This window comes from Gopherus evgoodei, chromosome 3, assembly GCF_007399415.2.
Source record: "Gopherus evgoodei ecotype Sinaloan lineage chromosome 3, rGopEvg1_v1.p, whole genome shotgun sequence".
Taxonomy (NCBI): Eukaryota; Metazoa; Chordata; order Testudines; family Testudinidae; genus Gopherus; species Gopherus evgoodei.
In genome coordinates this window covers 50,931,067-50,949,325 of record NC_044324.1, presented here as the reverse complement: position 1 = coordinate 50,949,325, position 18,259 = coordinate 50,931,067, and positions in this window count along the sequence as shown.

Genomic DNA, 18,259 nt, shown 5'->3' with positions numbered 1-18,259 from the left:
ATATCTCATCTTCGGCCGTGGCCATTCTCTGATGCTCCAGAGGAAGTTGAAAAGAAACAAACAAAAAACAGACTACTTTTGGCCAATTATGCATTAAGGAAATAAATTCCTTCCTGTCCAGCTGAAGCATGAGACTTGAGCTTGTATTGAAAATCCTAGTGTGCATGTGCAACCAACTATATTAAAACCATTATAACTAGCCTCCCACCTCCCCCCAAAAAAACCACTAATATTCACTAGGATAACCAAAAGGCCTACTGACAATTTAAGGGATATATTCTAGACAAATTTCAAATCTCTATAGCTGAGGCATTAGAGATGCACAATATAGTTGCAAATTGTTGTTTGGTATTTTGTTCTCTATCCCTGAAAATAGCTTATATTATTTCATGCAGCCACAGTTCTGAAATAAGAACAGTCATATGAATGGATTTTAAGAGGCAGGCTGCAACTTTTATTAAACTTGAACACAGAGGAGGAATGCTACCCGCACATCATCCATATTATCTTATACCAGGCATTTAATTGATTATACCAGGGCAGGGGTTGCAAGGGTCTTTTCATATAATCTGTAATTTGGGGTAGGCTTTCCTCAGGACTCAGATTGTGCTGACTCCTGCCAACCTCACCCACATCCAGTGGGGACATCAGAGCATTCTGAAGGGTGGGGACCTCAGACCTCGAGGGCCACAAGGTCTGATTTTAACCTCTGAGCCCAAGAGCCATAACCAACATCTGGGAATAGTTCATTTGACTCTTTTAACTGCACTGGAAATTGGCCACAGGAGGCACCAGAAACTAGCTTGATTGTTCTCCATCAGCCATGCCACGTTACATCAGACCCCTGTCCAGTCCATTCTCTCATGTTCCAAAGCCATATGTCAGCACCTTCAACTGACAAATGTACACCATCACCAAAAAATTGAGGCCAGTGCTAATAGATGTCCCTATGTTGTATCACTGAACCCCCAGTCTCCAGGAATATCTTGGTGACCTCCCTATTCACTCTCTTACTAGACTGGTCCATGGGCTTTGAGTCTGCAGCTGCCAGCCAAATCTGCCTTGAAAGCTTTCCTGATCATACTAACCTAATCTATAGCCACAATTGCCTAATCAAGCTAACATATCTCTGGATTCTGTCCTTAAGTTGATTCCTGTGCAGCCGCCAAGATCATTCTCCACAAGGTGAATAACCAGGATGAGGGGTGGGTCCACACTGGTTTGTCAATGAATGCAGAAGTGCCATGAGCTTATCCTACTGGATTCCTTTTCTGCCAAACTACTAGATGCAAGCAACTTCAGTTCTAAAGCACAGCTGAGATCTGTCTGCCATCCTGGCTTTCTTCTTGTGGGCCCAACTGTCATATAACCTAGTCCCAGATTTGGACCTTAGCGTCCAAAATATGGGGGTTAGCATGAAAACCTCCAAGCTTAGTTACCAGCTTGGACCTGGTACTGCTGCCACCACCCAAAAAATTAAGAGTGTTTTGGGGCACCCTAGTCCCCCCGAAACCCTTCCCTGGGGACCCCAAGACCCAAACCCTTGAGTCTCACAACAAAGGGAAATAAATCTTTTCCCTTCCCCCCTCCAGGTGCTCCTGGAGAGATACACAGACACAAGCTCTGTGAATCTAAACAGAGGGACTCCACCCTCCCCGTTCCCAGTCCTGGAGAACAGAATTACCTCCCTCTTCACCCAGAGGGAATGCAAAATCAAGCTAGTAAATCTAACACACACAGAGTTTCCCCTGACTTCTTCCTCCCACCAATTCCCTGGTGAGTACAGACTCAATTCCCTGGAATTTCCCACTAAAGAAAAACTCCAACAGGTCTTAAAAAGAAAGTTTTATATAAAAAGAAAGAAAAATACATAAAAATGGTCTCTCTGTATTAAGGTGACACATATAGGGTCATTTGCTTAAAAGAATATTGAATAAACAGCCTTATTCAAAAAGAATACAATTCAAGGCACTCCAGCAACTATATTCATGTAAATACAAAAGAAAACCAATAGAAACCTTACTGCCTTACTATATTTTGTACTTACAACTTGGAAACAGAAGATTAGAAAGCAGGAAACAGAAGTCCTCCCATAGCCGGGAGAGATAGGTTTTAGACAAAGGACTCACACACTACAAACCCTCCACCCAGATTTGAAAAAGTCTTGTTTCCTGATTGGTCCTCTGGTCAGGTGGTTTAGATTACTTCTTTCCAGGTGAAAGAGACATTAACCCTTAGCTATCTGTTTATGACACCGACACACTATACAGTGCCTGCAAATCCAAAACGTGCATACACTTTGGGTATCCTCTTAAACAAAAAAGTGCATTGAATTAGTTACATTTTGCCATTCCCTGCCATCTTTTCCTTGATATGACACAAGGCCTGTGACATCTTTATTTTCAGCACTATATCCCACGCAACTTCCATGGGCCAAACCCCCTTGCAGCCACTGATGTTGCTGTCCTGTTCTTGAAAGAAAAGAGTACCAAATTTACCAGGTCAAGACCTCAATAGCGCAAGGTTTTTCTCAGTAACACAGCACATTGATACCTTGTCAGGAAGCTGTCATCACCATTTGTGAAGAGCAGTCTTGGTTACTGGCCCTAGTTTTTTAGTAAGGCTTTTACTGCCTTGATGGGGCACATGTGTTCATCTGCACATTCTTTCAATGTTACCTAAATCTCTTTTACCTTCTGGTCAATTTTTGAGTATCTTAAGTGCAGGTACATTGTTCCTGAAGATAGTTATATGTCCTTTAAGTTCCATTCATGCTGGGACCTATTTGCAGCTGCCAGAGTCATAGGCGGCAGGTTATATATGTTTGCTGTGCTCGAGCACCAGCAATATTCAGGGCTGGGGGCCTTGCTCCAGCAATATTTGGAGTTGGGTCTCTCCCCCGGCCGTGCCTGGATCGGGCCCCGGCCCTCATGGGTCTCCCCCCCGCCACGTCCCTGCCTGGAGCAGGTGCCAGCCCCCGCCTACCACCCCTCCCCCTGCGTGCCCCCTCCCCCCCGGCATGTCTCTGCCTGACAGAAATCAGCGCACGCCTCTCCCCTACCTGCTTGCACTGCTGGGGTAGAAGAGCTTCCGGCAGAACTGCTGTCTGCTGCCCACGGTCCTAGTGCCTGCCATTCACTATTGGCAAGGCAGGCTGCCCTTATCCTGCCCTTCCGCCCTAGCCCTGAGCCTCTCCAATGCCCCAAACCCCTCATCCCCAGCCAGAGCCCTCATCCCCCTGCACCCTAATCCTCATCCCAGGCCCTGAGCCCCCTCCTGCATCATGAACCCCTCCATACCAGCCAGAGCCCTCATCCCCCCACACCTTAATCCTCAGCCCCAACCCTGAGCGCCCCTGCATCATGAACCCCTCATCCCCCTGCACCCTGATCTTCTGCCCCAGCTCTGAGCACCCCCGCATCATGAACCCCTCATCCTCCTGCACCCTGATCCTCTGCCCCAGCTCTGAGCGCCCCCGCATCATGAACCCCTCATCCCCCTGCACCCTGATCCTCTGCCCCAGCTCTGAGCGCCCCCGCATCATGAACCCCTCATCCCCCTGCACCCTGATCCTCTGCCCCAGCTCTGAGCCCCCCCGCAGCATGAACCCCTCATCCTCAGCCCCAACCCTCATCCCCCTGCACCCTGATCCTCTGCCCCAGTTCTGAGCCCCCTTCTGCATCATGAACCCCTCAGCACCAGCCAGAGCCCTCATTCCCCCACACCCTGATCCTCTGCCCCAGCTCTGAGCCCCCCCAGCATGAACCCCTCATCCTCAGCCTCAACCTTCATCTCCCCCACACTCTGATCCTCTGCCCCAGCCCTGAGCCTCCCTACAGCATGAACCCCTCATCCTCAGCCCCAACCCTCATCCCCCCACACCCCAACCCTCTGCCCTAGCCCTGAGCCCCGTCCTGCATCATGAATCCCTCATCCTCAGCCCCACAGCCCTCACCCCTGCACTCCCTCCTATCCCCAAACTCCCTCCCAGAGCATGCACCCCGTCCCAGATTGTGCACCACCTCCCCTTTCCCACCCACCCCTTCCCACCCCCAAACTCCCTCCCAGAGCCTGCACCCCTCACCCCTTCCTATATCCCCACCCCCAGCCTAGAGCCTGCACCCAAACTCTGTCCCAAAGCCTGCACTCCTCACCCCCTCCTCACACCCACCCCTTGCCCCAGCCTGCACCCAGCCTGCACCCAGCACCCAAACTCCATTCCAAAGCCTGCACCTTGCACCCCTCCTGCACCCTAATCCCCAGCTCAGGACCTGCACCCTAGATCTCCCCCCCAAACCCCTCCCAGAGCCTTAGGCAGGTGGGGGTGGAGTTTGGGGGGCGGAATTGGGGGGGTGGGTTCTGGGCACCACCAAAATTTCTACAAACTTGCCACCCATGGCCAGAGTCACTCTAAAAGCGTCAAATATGGCAACAACAAATGCTGCCCTAAATAAAATGGCCTCTGTCCTACAGCTGCAGGCCCATGGCCCTTAATAAGTTGGTCAGGGTTTCTCCTGTTATGGGTAACCTGTAATCCCTCCAATGCCCACACCTCCTTGACCACCCTTCTAAGAGCTATCATAGTATGAAATATCTCTATGTGTCTGGGAAACCTGATAGCCTATTCCCATAGGAAAGGCCCACCAGCCAGCCAGAGATATCACAAGGAGTCAATTCACAGTTGTCTAAAGATGCCTACACACCAGGTAGTATGATATGTGTTATGGGCCATCCCACAAAAGAAGCCCTTCCTGTGCCCTAAAGTCCAAAAACACTGTAAGACTTGTCTTACAGGCCTTCAGAGTCCATACGACAACTGAGTTCTTGACTAGGCCCACACCTGTCATGAGCCAAGGTTCCAGAGTTATTGGGGCATTGCCCATGGATTCCTGCTGACAAGCGGGGTAAGTTCCCGGAGTTGGGCAACATAAAATCAAGATAAAGCGTTGGCATCCACTCCTGGGACATACAGTGCATATGAGAAAGGATATTAAACTGCAGGCAGTGTAAAACATAGGCCGGCACCAGAGTCATCACCCAAACAGTTTTAGTTGATTGTCTATTTACAATATGGAGCACAGATTGGGTTGTTGCACCAAAACCAGATTTTTTTATTCTGAAAGTTTTCTCCCCAAATAATGACTGCCACCAATATAGAAAAAAAAATGAGGAAGATGATTTCCCTTGAAATGCCCATCAGCCATTCTGCTTTCTGGCCATCTCTGTACACACTGCTCTCCTTGAAAATAAACTCCCAAACCTATGTCTCCCATGGAGTCAGATTGTACCTGCCACTCCATCTTGAGCAACCCATCCAAACGCCATATTGAAAACCCCCATTAAACTCCCCCAGGAATGTTTCCCATACTTCTAAGTTTTTCTTCATTTGCTTTGTCATTCTAAGAAGTGGTGGGAGTTTTACACTCCAGAGGAGGCCAATATATATGGGCACAGAATGACTGACCAAAAGTCACCACATGTAGTAGTGCCCCCTAACCACCTGTAATTCCTTCTGTGTAATTTTCTTTGCCCCTTTGACAGTCCATAATAGTACCCTGACCAATTGCAATTTCTCTTCAGGTAACCTGGAAACACCCTGAACTGTGTCCAGTCCAGTGTCCAGGTATGTTAAACTTTGGGAAGGGCGTTCTGCCTTCTCCATGGCAAGGGAGACTCTGGGTGCTTAGCTAGGTTCTGGAATGCTTGAAGTAAGTACTTACAGCAGTATGTCTCTAATCTTTCCACAAATAAGAACTCATTGAGAAAGTGCACTGCATCATGCAGGAGACTCTCGCTCATAATTGCTCATTCCAGCATGAAGCCAAATCTTTCAAAAGTGGCACTGAGCACCCCATCAGCATGACTTCATTAAAATAGCAGTGGCTTTCAAACAGAAATCCAAGCAATATAAAGTTCCTGGGATGCACTGGAAGCAACTGAGATGCAGAAAGGATGTTGTAGATAGCTAACATTGCCCCAGGGCCATGCTCCATACCCATGGCTACTATAGCATCAGATAAGGAGTATCTCACCAAACACAATTGGTGGCAAAGATAGTAATTACTGATGAAGCCCTAGGGGTAGGAGAAGTGATGAATAAGTCAGTATTCCCCCTTCACCTTCTTTGGTCCATACTCTGGGGAACTATACACAAATAGGACACTAGAAGGCATAGAAAGGGCCTGGCATTCACCTGAATGCCATTTACATACTTATCTTTGGCTTTACTATATGTTCAAAGCCTTTAATGGATTTCAAGTTCTCTTCCAGGAGCAGCACCTCACTCTTTCATATGGCTATTTGAAAACTATCTGAAAATCCATTCCATAAATAAGTTGTGGGTTGTTTGTTAGGGCAGCCAACTGCACCAACAGACCCAGCCCTGGCAGGGCAACTCTGGGACACAGGGCCTTCTTCAACCACCGTAGTGGCATAATGTGACCCCCTGTAGTGGGAGGAGGCTCTCCCACTACAAGCAGGAGAAGGTGAGGGCCACAGCTGCAGGCCCATCTGGGCTCCATCACCCTGGAATCTGGCTGCCCAACAACTTCCCTATGAGGCCCCAGACCTTCCCCCACTCTTGAGCAGGGATGGTGGCAGGGGGGAGCTCAAGAAGAATCCTTCCATAAGAGGGATCCTGCTCTGATGCCTGTCACAGAACCAATGCTGGGGTACAGGGATTTGACTCCTGCAGAAACACAGAGACAGCCCTGCAGGGACAGACGCTCCATCCCTGTGGGAAAGGGGGTCCTGTGGGATGTGATATTATATTTTAGGTGTTGGGACATGTGAAAAGATGTCTGTTTGTCTATCAAGGAAAGAGTACGGACTGGTAAAAGCTAAGCCAGCAACATGATTGGGTGAACAACTTGGTCAGCAATCCGATCAGGTAAACAACTGAGTTAGCAAACAAATCATAGTGCTAGGCAGTAAAAGTGTTTATACAGTATATATTGAATAACTTTGTAACAGTATATTTAAGGCAAACTCCTGAATGTGGAGGCACACTTGTATTTAACTGTATGATGTGCTGTGTTTTGGTGGACTGATCAGTCACTGAAGCAGCGAATAAACAACATACTTTTTCAGCTCAAGAGTGTGTTTTGGGTAGCATGAAAAGAACTGGTCAACATATCCCAGCATCTTCTTCTGCATCCTGAGACCAACTGTTACTGCTGCTGTGTTGGAACAGTGCCAAAAGAGGCTCCACATAGCCCCTGGCCCAGCTTAAATCCCTGGTAGCTGGGAAATGTGGGCCAATCCCCTCCTCTCCCTGCCCATTGGTCAATGGACTCCAAGGGGAAAAGGAGTGGAAGAGCTACCAAAAGTACCTCAGTGAGTGTCTCCCTCCTTCCCTGCTAAGGCTGTCCCCTCAAGTTCCCCTGCTGAGTGAGTGGCATTTTGCTCAAGCTTTCCAGAAATGTTCTTTCCTGATCTGAGAATTAATCTGCCAAATTGCAGCCTGCAACCTAAATCGCTGACAAAGTTATAAGATGATGAAAAGGAAATGTTTGTGAAACTTAATCCTAAGTGACGCTCTGACTATGTACCTCCCACAAAGTTTATTTGTTTGTAAGACCAGCAGTCCTCAAGCAGATCATGACGCATTGAATTCAAACTGTTGGTGCCTTCTCTTTAATTTCTTCTATTTTCTTTAGACACACGAATGCAGGGCTTTCTTTCACGCACTGTATATAAGCAGGCATTTTCATGAAGCTGTTAAAATTTTGAATAAGTATTGCTGTTTGTTTTATTTGAAGTAATTTTCCGTTCATATAAAATATCTATTCCTCTCCACTTGCTTAACTGAGATGAATTAATACAACCTTTTAAAAAAGAAAATGGCTTTTAATTGTATTTAAACTTATTAGTGTTTTTTCATCATTTATGTCCATTTACACTTGAATCCGCAGGACCAGTTTTTGCCAGTGGATACCATATTAGAGAATAATATATCATCACAGTAATGGCATTTTGATGATGTATTGCATTAATTCATCACTAGAGCAATAGCGCTTTGGTGATATATTGTAGTATCAGGGCAATGGCACAATGATGATGCAGTACTCACTGATAATGCTGACCAATGTGAACAGATTCCCATTCTCTCAAAGTTTTAATAAAAGTATAGATTTCCAAATGGCCTGCTTAAAAAGAGTTCATCAGTTCATAAAATAGGAAGAAAGTTATCAGGTACCTTATGGGTACTTTGCTAGAAATGCAGACCATTCAAAATGGCACAGTGTAGCTTTGGGGTTTTAAGGAGTTCCCATTCCAGTTGCTTTGAAGCATAATCTATAAAGGTTAGAAGATACTGACAGCAGTAAAGATTAAGGTTGTCTATTTGTGCACATATCACATACATAAGGAACAGCAGCAGTACAAGCTTTCCATACAACGTATCTCCATTATACAGCAGCCTGGGCCTAGAGGGAACACTTTAAAATGCCCATTCAATCCTTAGCATTTCTGAGACTACACACAACAGTACAAAACAGAACTAAACATGAGTGTTATTATTGTGGACACCCCTACATAAGAAATTGAACTATACAATCAAACTAATTTAACATAGGTCACCAGGCAGCTCTCAGACTATAGAGACTGAGTATAGATTCAGAATCTACAATTCAGGGTACCATTGCAATGAAAATGAAAAGGAGCCTTTGGCATTCAGGAATGAGACTTATTAGGATGGAATTCCGTGTCACTGGAGAGAGAGATAAATTTGATAGCACCTTATAACAAAATTAAATTTTACATTTCCAAAATATGAATGATGATTCAAAACATAACTGTAAATCCTAACAAATTTGTGAATCATCACACAAGAAATTTAATATGATAGTTCAAATTTACTTCTCATCAGTGGAATGTAATTTCTCCAGAGTACATTTTTTAAGTCTTGAATCATCTCCTGAGTGATTTTTTTTCAACAACTTTAGTTTGTAAACAGGGCCAGCTCCAGGCACCAGCCAAGCAAGCTGGTGCTTGGGGCAGCAGATTCCAAGGGGTGGCATTCCTGCAGGTTTTTTTTTCCCCCTTCCCCACTCCAGCCACCCCACAGGTTTCTTTCCCCCACCTCCCTTCGCAGCTCCGGCCGCCCCATAGGTTTGTTCCCTGCCCCACACTTCACTGCTCCGGCCACACCGCCGGTTTTGTTTTTTTTGTTTTGTTTTTTTGCTTGGGCGGCAAAAGAGCCAGAGCCGGCCCTGTTTGTAAATATGTGATCAGCCAATAATTATGGCTTTACAAACAAGAGGCCTGCATATCCATTTCATTAGACAAGTTATTTGTTGTTGTCACTTCACTGAATAAGTTACGCTTGTGGGAAACAATATAACAGACTGGAAATTGAAAGCCAAAGTAATTAAAATGGAGGTCGTGTCTGCAGTCCCAGAAAAGCACTGCAGCAAACCAGGTTGTACCATTCACAATACAATACTAAAGGCAGCAGGATTGCTTTTCTGGGGAGAATGTAGTTAGATAGTGCACTCATACATGGAGTGCTGCCCTATATCAGGAAAACCCGCTCTGCTTCTCTGAAATATTATAGTTGAATTCACAGCAAGTGTTCTTAGCATTGCTGGGGATAGCTATGAAGGTGAATCCAACAAGACTTGTATAAGCAAAAACACGCCTTTGACTCCATTGGTAAAATATGATAGTTCTAGGACAAATGTTAGAAGGAGTACTTTAACCTTTCTTAGCTGCAAAAGTGCTCATTAACTCAGGGCAATTCTGGAGAGTCCCCTCAGTCACATTGTGGTTGCTGTGCTATTCAGAGAAGTGCAAACCCAACTTGAAATTTTTGCTGCTTCTTTGAACACTTTCCTTGGACTGTGCTCAACACATTTCAAGGTAGAACCACCAGGCTGTTTAAGGGATTCAAGGCCAGAAGGGACCATTGTGATCATCTAGTCTGACCCCCTGAATAACACAGGCCATAAAAGTTCCCCCAAAATGATTCCTAGTGCATATGTTTTAGAAATAATGATCTACAGTCCAACTGGAATGACAAATCTTATGTGCAGCTGTGAATAATGCATATAACTATGTGAAAATAAATGTCTTTATTTATTCTATTTTTTTGCTGAATGAGACAGTGTCCCTGGTCCCATAACAAGACTATTCTTTCTGTTAATAGAAAATAGTTCAGATTACTAAAATGCTCAGAAGATGAAATGTAGATGGCATAGTAAGCCAAAGTCCCTCATGCATTATCGGCACACATATATTAAAATATTCATAGTTAGACAAAGGCTCGCTATAAGCCAGATGAGCTGACTCACGCAATTGAAACGCTTAGTCGGGACACTTCTTTAAAGGTATCCTTATATTATATTGCTCAGTGTCTGTATACATAAAGATGCCATCAATCCTCATGTACTACAGAATAAAACATAATCCATCCTGCACTACAGTATTGTGTTTGCTTTCTTTTTCTCAGTAGAGTAATATCTGTTTTATACTGAAACAAGTTTTGCTGTGCTTACTTACATAGCTTTTGCTTATTTGCTTTTTATTTCCTTATGTTTAATTGCAGTAAATAGAGCAATATTTTTAATTGCAGCAAATACCTGATTAAAAGTTTAAAATGTGGCAAATAATCATTCCAAACTCTTTTCCATTCCTGACCTTGGTAAATTCAACTAAAATTTTGCAAAATTCACAAAAAAACAAAGGTCACCTCTTCATAATTATGATGAATCTGCTAATAAATATACCATATAATTCATCTTTTTGTATAAACTGTACAAAAGCTTTGCAGAATTAAAAAGCAGAGTTACAGAGAAAGGGAGAAAAATGAAGAAATATAAGCTGGGCCTTTCAAAGGAGCATAAAAGAATTAGAAACTCAGTTCCTCTTGGCTTTCAGTGGACATTGGGTGCTTATTTTAGGGTTTTACACTCTCAGCCAAGGGTAAAATTGGCAGAGCAAGGGTAAAATTGGAAGGCAGAAACTGGGTACCAGAGCCAAGGATCAAGATGGAGTCCATAGTCAGGAGCTAGAGCCCAGGGTCAAAATCAGAGGTCAGGAACTGTATACCAGAGCTTGGGGTTGAGGTAGAGTTCCTAGTCAGCAGCCAGAACCAAAGGTCAAGGTCAAGAACTGGAATGAGCAGGGTATTAGAGAAGGAGAGGATCAAGGCAGGAGATAGAACAGAGGCAAGGTTGCGTGCAAGGCAGAAGCAACAGGTAATACAGACACAATGGCTGGAGCATTGAGAAGCTGCTGTTGCTGGCTTAAGAGTCAGACTGTTGGCCTCTGCAGCCTATCAGGTTGCGTGGCTAATCAGGCCATCTGTACAGATTAGGCTTCCTAGAGACTACCTCTGCTGCAGACCCTGATTCCTGACACCTAAATACCTTTAAAAATCTGGTCCATTTGTTTTGCTGTTTCCATTTGAACCACACAGTCAGGAGTCAGAAGGTAGTCTCTGGAATTGTGGACAGATAGGGCTTCAATGTACGTGGCCCCATACTCTGCCAGATCTCATAAAACCTGTACTTTCCTGGGAACTTCCCCCACTGCTTAGTCCAGTGGGATGCAAATCCAACTCTGATAGAGTGGTCTAGGCAAATTTCCACTTTGGGAACCTCAGAAAGTTTCCTCCCTCTGACCCTTCCCAAAGGAGAGGAGATGTGGCATATTGTTAATAAATGTAGATGAAATTCTACTTGGCAAAGGCTTTTACAAAATGTTCCAACTGTTTTGTGAAAAAAACAACAACTTTTGCCTTGGCATTCTTTGCTAAAATATTAATTTGCCTGAACTGTGGCCTTTGCCAGCACACGTTCACGTCAGCTATCATTGCCTCTCGTTGAATCAATTCTAATTTACATCTGTTCCTTGAGGTCCATAATTTATCTTTGACAAAGTCATAGCTTGTGGCTTATTAATCATACCAAAATTTTAAACTTTCAGAGTGACTATGGGGCCGCTCAGTACCTGATAGAATGGATTTTAATGTTGAGGTTAATCACTGGTGCATTTTGAATTCTGTACTACTGTGGTTGCTTATCATCATTCAGGCACACATTGATTTACCAACCTCCTTGCAATGCGAGTAACACCAATGTCATGTCTATTTACAAAAGAGTAGCTTCTCTAGCAAGCATTCATAATTGGAATTTTCAAGCAGAGCAAGAGTTTGCCCAGCAGTTAGAGCTCATGCCTGGGAGACAGGACTTCTGGATTCTATTCCTCATTTCACCACTAACTACCATGGGCAAATTAGTTTACCCTTTGTGTTCCTCAGTCTGCTTACCTGTGAAACAGCGATAATAATGTTTGTGAAACATTCAGATACCATAGCGATGAGTGACATTGAACACCTTATAAAGGAAGAAAAAATTCTCATCCAAGCCAAGAGATGGGCCCATAACAATAAATATTGATCAGATGTCTCATTGACTGAGCACTCTCCATTCTTTGCACTGGAAGAAGCCAGAGCCATGCAGAAAGATGATAATATCTGATCTCTGAATATGGAAAGCCCGTATGGCTATGGAAAAAGAAGCAGACTAAAGGCTCATAAACTCTATTTTTGATGTTTTCTAACTTTTCAGTGATTTACTTTTCAAAATAATATTCTTTTATTGTTGAATTGTGTGTGTGCACACATGTGTATTTCCCAATAAAAATAGTAATGAGGAAGAAGAAATTCCTTAAAAATAGTAATGAGGAAGAAGAAATTTGATTATGTGCATCATGGAATAGGTTTAGAAGCCAAGAACACTTCCTTCTTTCATATGCACATTTCCACAGAAGGAGGCAGGACTTTGTTAGTGTTATATCAAAGAAAGTCAGACTGTGCCCTGCCTCTTTCCAAACACTATATACTTTCACCCATTTTATGGAAAGAGGTATGCCTTATATTATATCCCACAGGCTCTTACATAATGAAATGGAAATTATCACTCAAGTTGCTTATGTGAAAGTCCAATGGAATACCGAGAGATCATCCAGTCAGCAGAAATTTCCATGTGATTTATATACATAGGCATACATGATTCCAGTGGAATGTTGGGAGATCACTACTTTGATTACTTAACATGATCCAGTGCGCTTTTGCAAATTACATTTATAAAGCCCTTATAACATGGACAAATTAAAACTAATCTTCAGCAGACAACTGAAAGGCACATCTAGGATGTAGGGACTATGAATTAAAATTGAAAAGTACCTAAAGAGCGTAAGTTATGTCTACACCACAGAGCTATTCTGATTTTACAGAAACCGGTTTTGTAAAACAGATTGTATAAAGTAGAATGCATGCGGCCACACTAAGCACATTAATTCGGTGGTGTGTGTCCATGTACCGAGGCTAGCATCGATTTCTGGAGCATTGCGCTGTGGGTAGCTATCCCATAGCTCTCCCATAGTTCCCACAGTCTCCCTGCCCATTGGAATTCTGGGTTGAGATCCCAATCCATGATGGGGCAAAAACAGTGTCGCGGGTGATTCAGGGTAAATGTCATCACTCAATCCTTCCTCCATGAAAGCAACGGCAGACAATCATTTTGTGCCCTTTTTCCCTGGATTGCCCTGGCAGACGCCATAGCATGTCAACCATGGAGCCCATTTAGCTTTTTTTTCACTCTCACCGTATGTGTACTGAAAGCTGCTGACAGACACGGTACTGCAGTGCTACACAGCAGCATTCATTTGCTTTTGCAAGGTAGCAGAGATGGTTATCAGCCCTATTGCACCGTCTGCTGCTTTGGAAATTGGCGATGCGGTTACCAGTCCTATTGTACTGTCTGCTGCTGTCATGGGTGCTCCTGGCTGGCCTTGCTGAGGTCGGCTGGGGGCTTATGGATAAAAATGGGAATGACTGCCCAGGTCATTTCCTTCTTTATGTTTTGTCTTAAAATAGAGTCAGTCCTGCCTACCATATGGGACAAGCCTACTAGAGAGCCAGAGAGCACAGCCACTCCAGGTCAGAGCCCCAGAGATCCTGCAGAAATGATGAGCTGCATGCCATTCTAGGGGGTGCCCCTGCAACAACCCCAGCTGTTGCTTCCCTCCTCCCACACCCTTCCTGGGCTACCATGGCAGTTATCCCCCAATTTGTGTGATGAAGTAATAAAGAATGCATGAATAAGAAACACTGACTTTTTAGTTAGATAAAATGAGGGGGAGGCAGCCTCCCGCTGCTATAATAGCCCAGGCAGGACAGAATCTCCCATTAGACATGAAACAGGGGTGGGGGAGAGGAGCGCAGCCTCCAGCTGCTATGGTATTCCAGCCAGGACTGAATCTCCAGGAGACAAAACTTAAAGAAGGGAATGACCGGGAGTGATTCCCATTTTTGCCCCTGCACCCCCGGCCGACCTCAACGAAGCCAGCTAGGAGCACTCACGGGATGATAACTACGGTTATCAGTCCTATTGTACCATCAGAGAGAGGAGGGGAGGGGATACTGCTGTTTAGCGCTACAGCACCTCATCTACCAGCAGCATCCAGTAGACATACGGTGACATTGAAAAAAGGCGAGAAACAATTTTTTTCCCTTTTCCTTCCCGGGGGGAAGGAGGGTATATTGACCACATATACGCTGAACCACCCGCGACAATGTTTTTGACCCTTCAGGCATTGGGAGCTCAGCCAAGAATGCAAATGATTTTCTGAGACTGCGGGAACTGTGGGATAGCTTGAGTCCTCAGTCTCCCCCTCCCTCCCTCCATGAGCGTCCATTTGATTCTTTGGCTTTCCGTTACACTTGTCACGCAGCACTGTGTTGAGTCCCTGCTGTGGCCTCTGTCTATCATAGACTGGAAATTTTTTCAAATGCTTTGGGATTTAGTTTCTGGAACGGAACTCAGATAGAACAGATTTGTCTCCCTATACAGTGATCAGATCCAGTTTCTCCTGTACTGTCCATGCTGGAGCTCTTTTTGGATTTGGGACTGCATGGTTACCCGTGCTGATCGACGCTCCAAGCTGGGCAATCAGGAAATGAAATTCAAAAGTTCGCGGGGCTTTTCCTGTCTACCTGGCCAGTGCATCAGAGTTCAGATTGCTGTCCCAGAGCGGTTACAATGGTGCACTGTGGGATAGCGCCCGGAGGCCAATACCTTTGATTTGCGGCCACACTAGCCCTAATCAGACATGGCAATACTGAGTTCAGAGCTACTCCCCTCATCGGGGAGGATTACAGATATAGGCATTAAGAGCCCTTTATATCAATATAAAGGGCTTCGTTGTGTGGACAGGTGCAGGGTTAATTTGGTTTAAAACTGTTAAATTCGGTATAAACACGTAGTGTAGACGAGGCCTCAGTCCCATTTTTAGGGAAACCTAAATGCCTAACTCATTCCTAAATCAGGGATTTTGTAAAAAAAAAAATAATTCTGTTCCTGCCAAATTTTGGAATTCCAGAATCCCCTGCTCAGACACTAGAGCTGATCAGAAAAAATCATATATTTTTGTCTTAGAGTAAATGTACATTTCCCACTCTTTCCATGCTGAATACATCTCATCATTTTAACTTTCTAGCTCAGACCAAAGATTCCAGTTTCCATCGGAAAAGGTAAGACTCCAGCAAAGTTATAAGAAACTGAAAATAACTCTCTAAAATGGAAATGCTTGGGCAACCTTAATACAGTCATAACTTCATGTTCCACCTGTGAATAACCAACCTCAGAGACATGAACTGGTATTGCCTGTTTGTGCTTATGAAACAGCTTTGATTAAACATGACCTTCTGAAAATCTGTAATGTAATTATTACTAGGAGTGGGGGAATGACTACTACAACTATGAAAAATGATAAAAACTTATATTCCTCAGCTTGGCTATAAATAGGATTTATATTTTTTTCTGTTGTAAGATATTAAAAGTGATAACACTTCATATGTGAATTGTGAATCATGTCAAGAATATAAAGAAATACTGTGTTCACTTAGGCTCCCTCTTATACATCATAGACAATAGTTTTTAACATTTCCCAATTTAGTTTCTGATATAATTTGTAGTAAATAGATTTATTACTATTTTCTTGCTCTGTAAGTTATTAAAATGATAATACCTTATACTGTATATGATGTAAGAAATGTAAAGAAACAACATGTTTTGTTGATAGGAGTCTCATATTTTTCATAGATTAGATTTTCTGACAGCAGCATGTTCCCACATTTGTTATAGCAAACAGTTTATATTGCATTTCCTAACAGAATACTTCATATGAAACACATCACAAATGTAAAGAAGCATGTGCATGACTTCTTGGATCTGTCTGGAGGTTGAATATTTCATTTGTAGAGAACCTGATGGATAGAAGCAAAGCACCTTTTTGATTCTCTATTAGCAGAGTTGAAAGATAATGCTATCCATCCCAAGCTCATCACCTCTGTATTTCCATGTCTAATTCCAGATAAAAGCTGCAATATTGGCATGTCCATTTAAATTGATTCTAGACTATATTACTGAATGTACCAAGGAACAACATGTTCACTATGTATAGCTCTCATATAAGATTTGTAAATTAAATATAATTAACATTTACGGTATGACCAATCATGATATGGCTATTAAAGATGTGGTTGGATTGTGCCCATATTAAGTGGTGATTACTGTCTGATGAGCACTAGGTGATGGTGCCTTACCGAGAGCTCCCTAGCTGTATTTGGGGAAAGTAATTTGTGATTCATTTTTTTAAAAGCTGGATCATCCTGGGGGACTACTTAGAGCAGGGGTGGACAACCTGAGCCTGAGAAGGAGGTAGAATTTACCAATGTACATTGACAAAAAGCCACAGTAATATGTACTGATTTTATATATATATATATATATATATGCACATACATAATCATATAAGTTGATCCTGTATATTTATTATACATTTATAATGTATAGCTATACACTAATAACAACTTATTCTTTTCCTTAGTGGGAATTCAGGCAATCTTTGCTTTCAACAGTTCCCTTGACATTTGGTTTGCTTTCAGCTGTGCTCACACGCAGCAGTTCTCTTAAGTGGCTGTCTGTCAAAGTGGATTGGTGCTTGAATTTCATGTATTTGACTGTCAAGAAAACAGACTCACAAAGATAGTTTGAGGCAAACATTGAGATTAATTTTAGGGCTGCACTTCTGATATTGGAGTATTTATCCTTTGGTACAGATTTCCAGAAAGTAAGGGTCCCCTCTGTCTTCTGAACAGATTTCAATCTGTCATCTTCCGAAAGTTCTGTTATTTCCATCTGGGATGTTGCTTCGTCAGTGACTAAAGGCAGCTTCGACAATTGGCTTCAGCACTAAAAGGGTCAATCAGAAATCTGATTTGAAGTCTTTTCTGCTGCAAATCTTTGAATCTTTCCTCAAAACTGTGCTTAAGATCTTTAATCGTGCTTGCATACCTAGCTGTGTTCCATTTTAGGGGTTCTGCTGCATCTTCTTTTGATCTGGCTTGAAGTTGTGACATTGAGGGAAAGTATGTCAGCTCTCCCTCAAGCATTTGTCTGGGAAACAAGTGCAGTTTGTTCATGAATGCAAATACGGCTTGCATTAGATCAGACAGCAACCGGAATTTTCCTTGTAAGTCCACATTTAATTTATCCAAATGCAGCAGCATGTCTGCACGAAATGTCAAGTCTGGAACCGATCCAGGATCTGTAAGCTTGGGGTGAATTCTGTGCTTATCCTCCATAAACAATTTTACTGGTCCTAGGAGCTCAAAAAACAGGAAATAACTTTACCTCTCGAAAGCCATCAAACTGCACAGTGAAATGGCAAATCGGCAGGGAAGTCATCTTCATCCAGTTCTTCAATTACATTTTGAAATTGTCTGTGATTGAGTGCATTTGAGAGACTGAATTTCATAATGTGCAAGACAGGTTTCATGAGGTGATCAAATTTGAGATTTTTAGATACCAGTTACTCCCAATGAATAATACAGTGAAATGTCCAAAATTCGGGAAAGCGCTTGTCAGTCTTACAAAGCTCTACTAATCCATTCGCAAATCCCCACATGGACAGAGCCCCGTCTGCTGCAATGGCAGTGGGCTTCTGTAAAGGGAAGTAGCTTTCCACAACTACCAACATCAACATTTCCTTTAGATCTCATCCACATGTTCTGTCCTTTAGTGCAGTGGTTCTCAAACTTTTGTATTGGTGACCCCTTTCACATAATAAGCCTGAATGTGACTCTCCTTATAAATGAAAAACATATTTTTTTATATTTAACACCATTATAAATGCTGGAGGAAAAGTGAGGTTTGAGGTGGAGGCTGACAGCTTGCGACACCCCATGTAA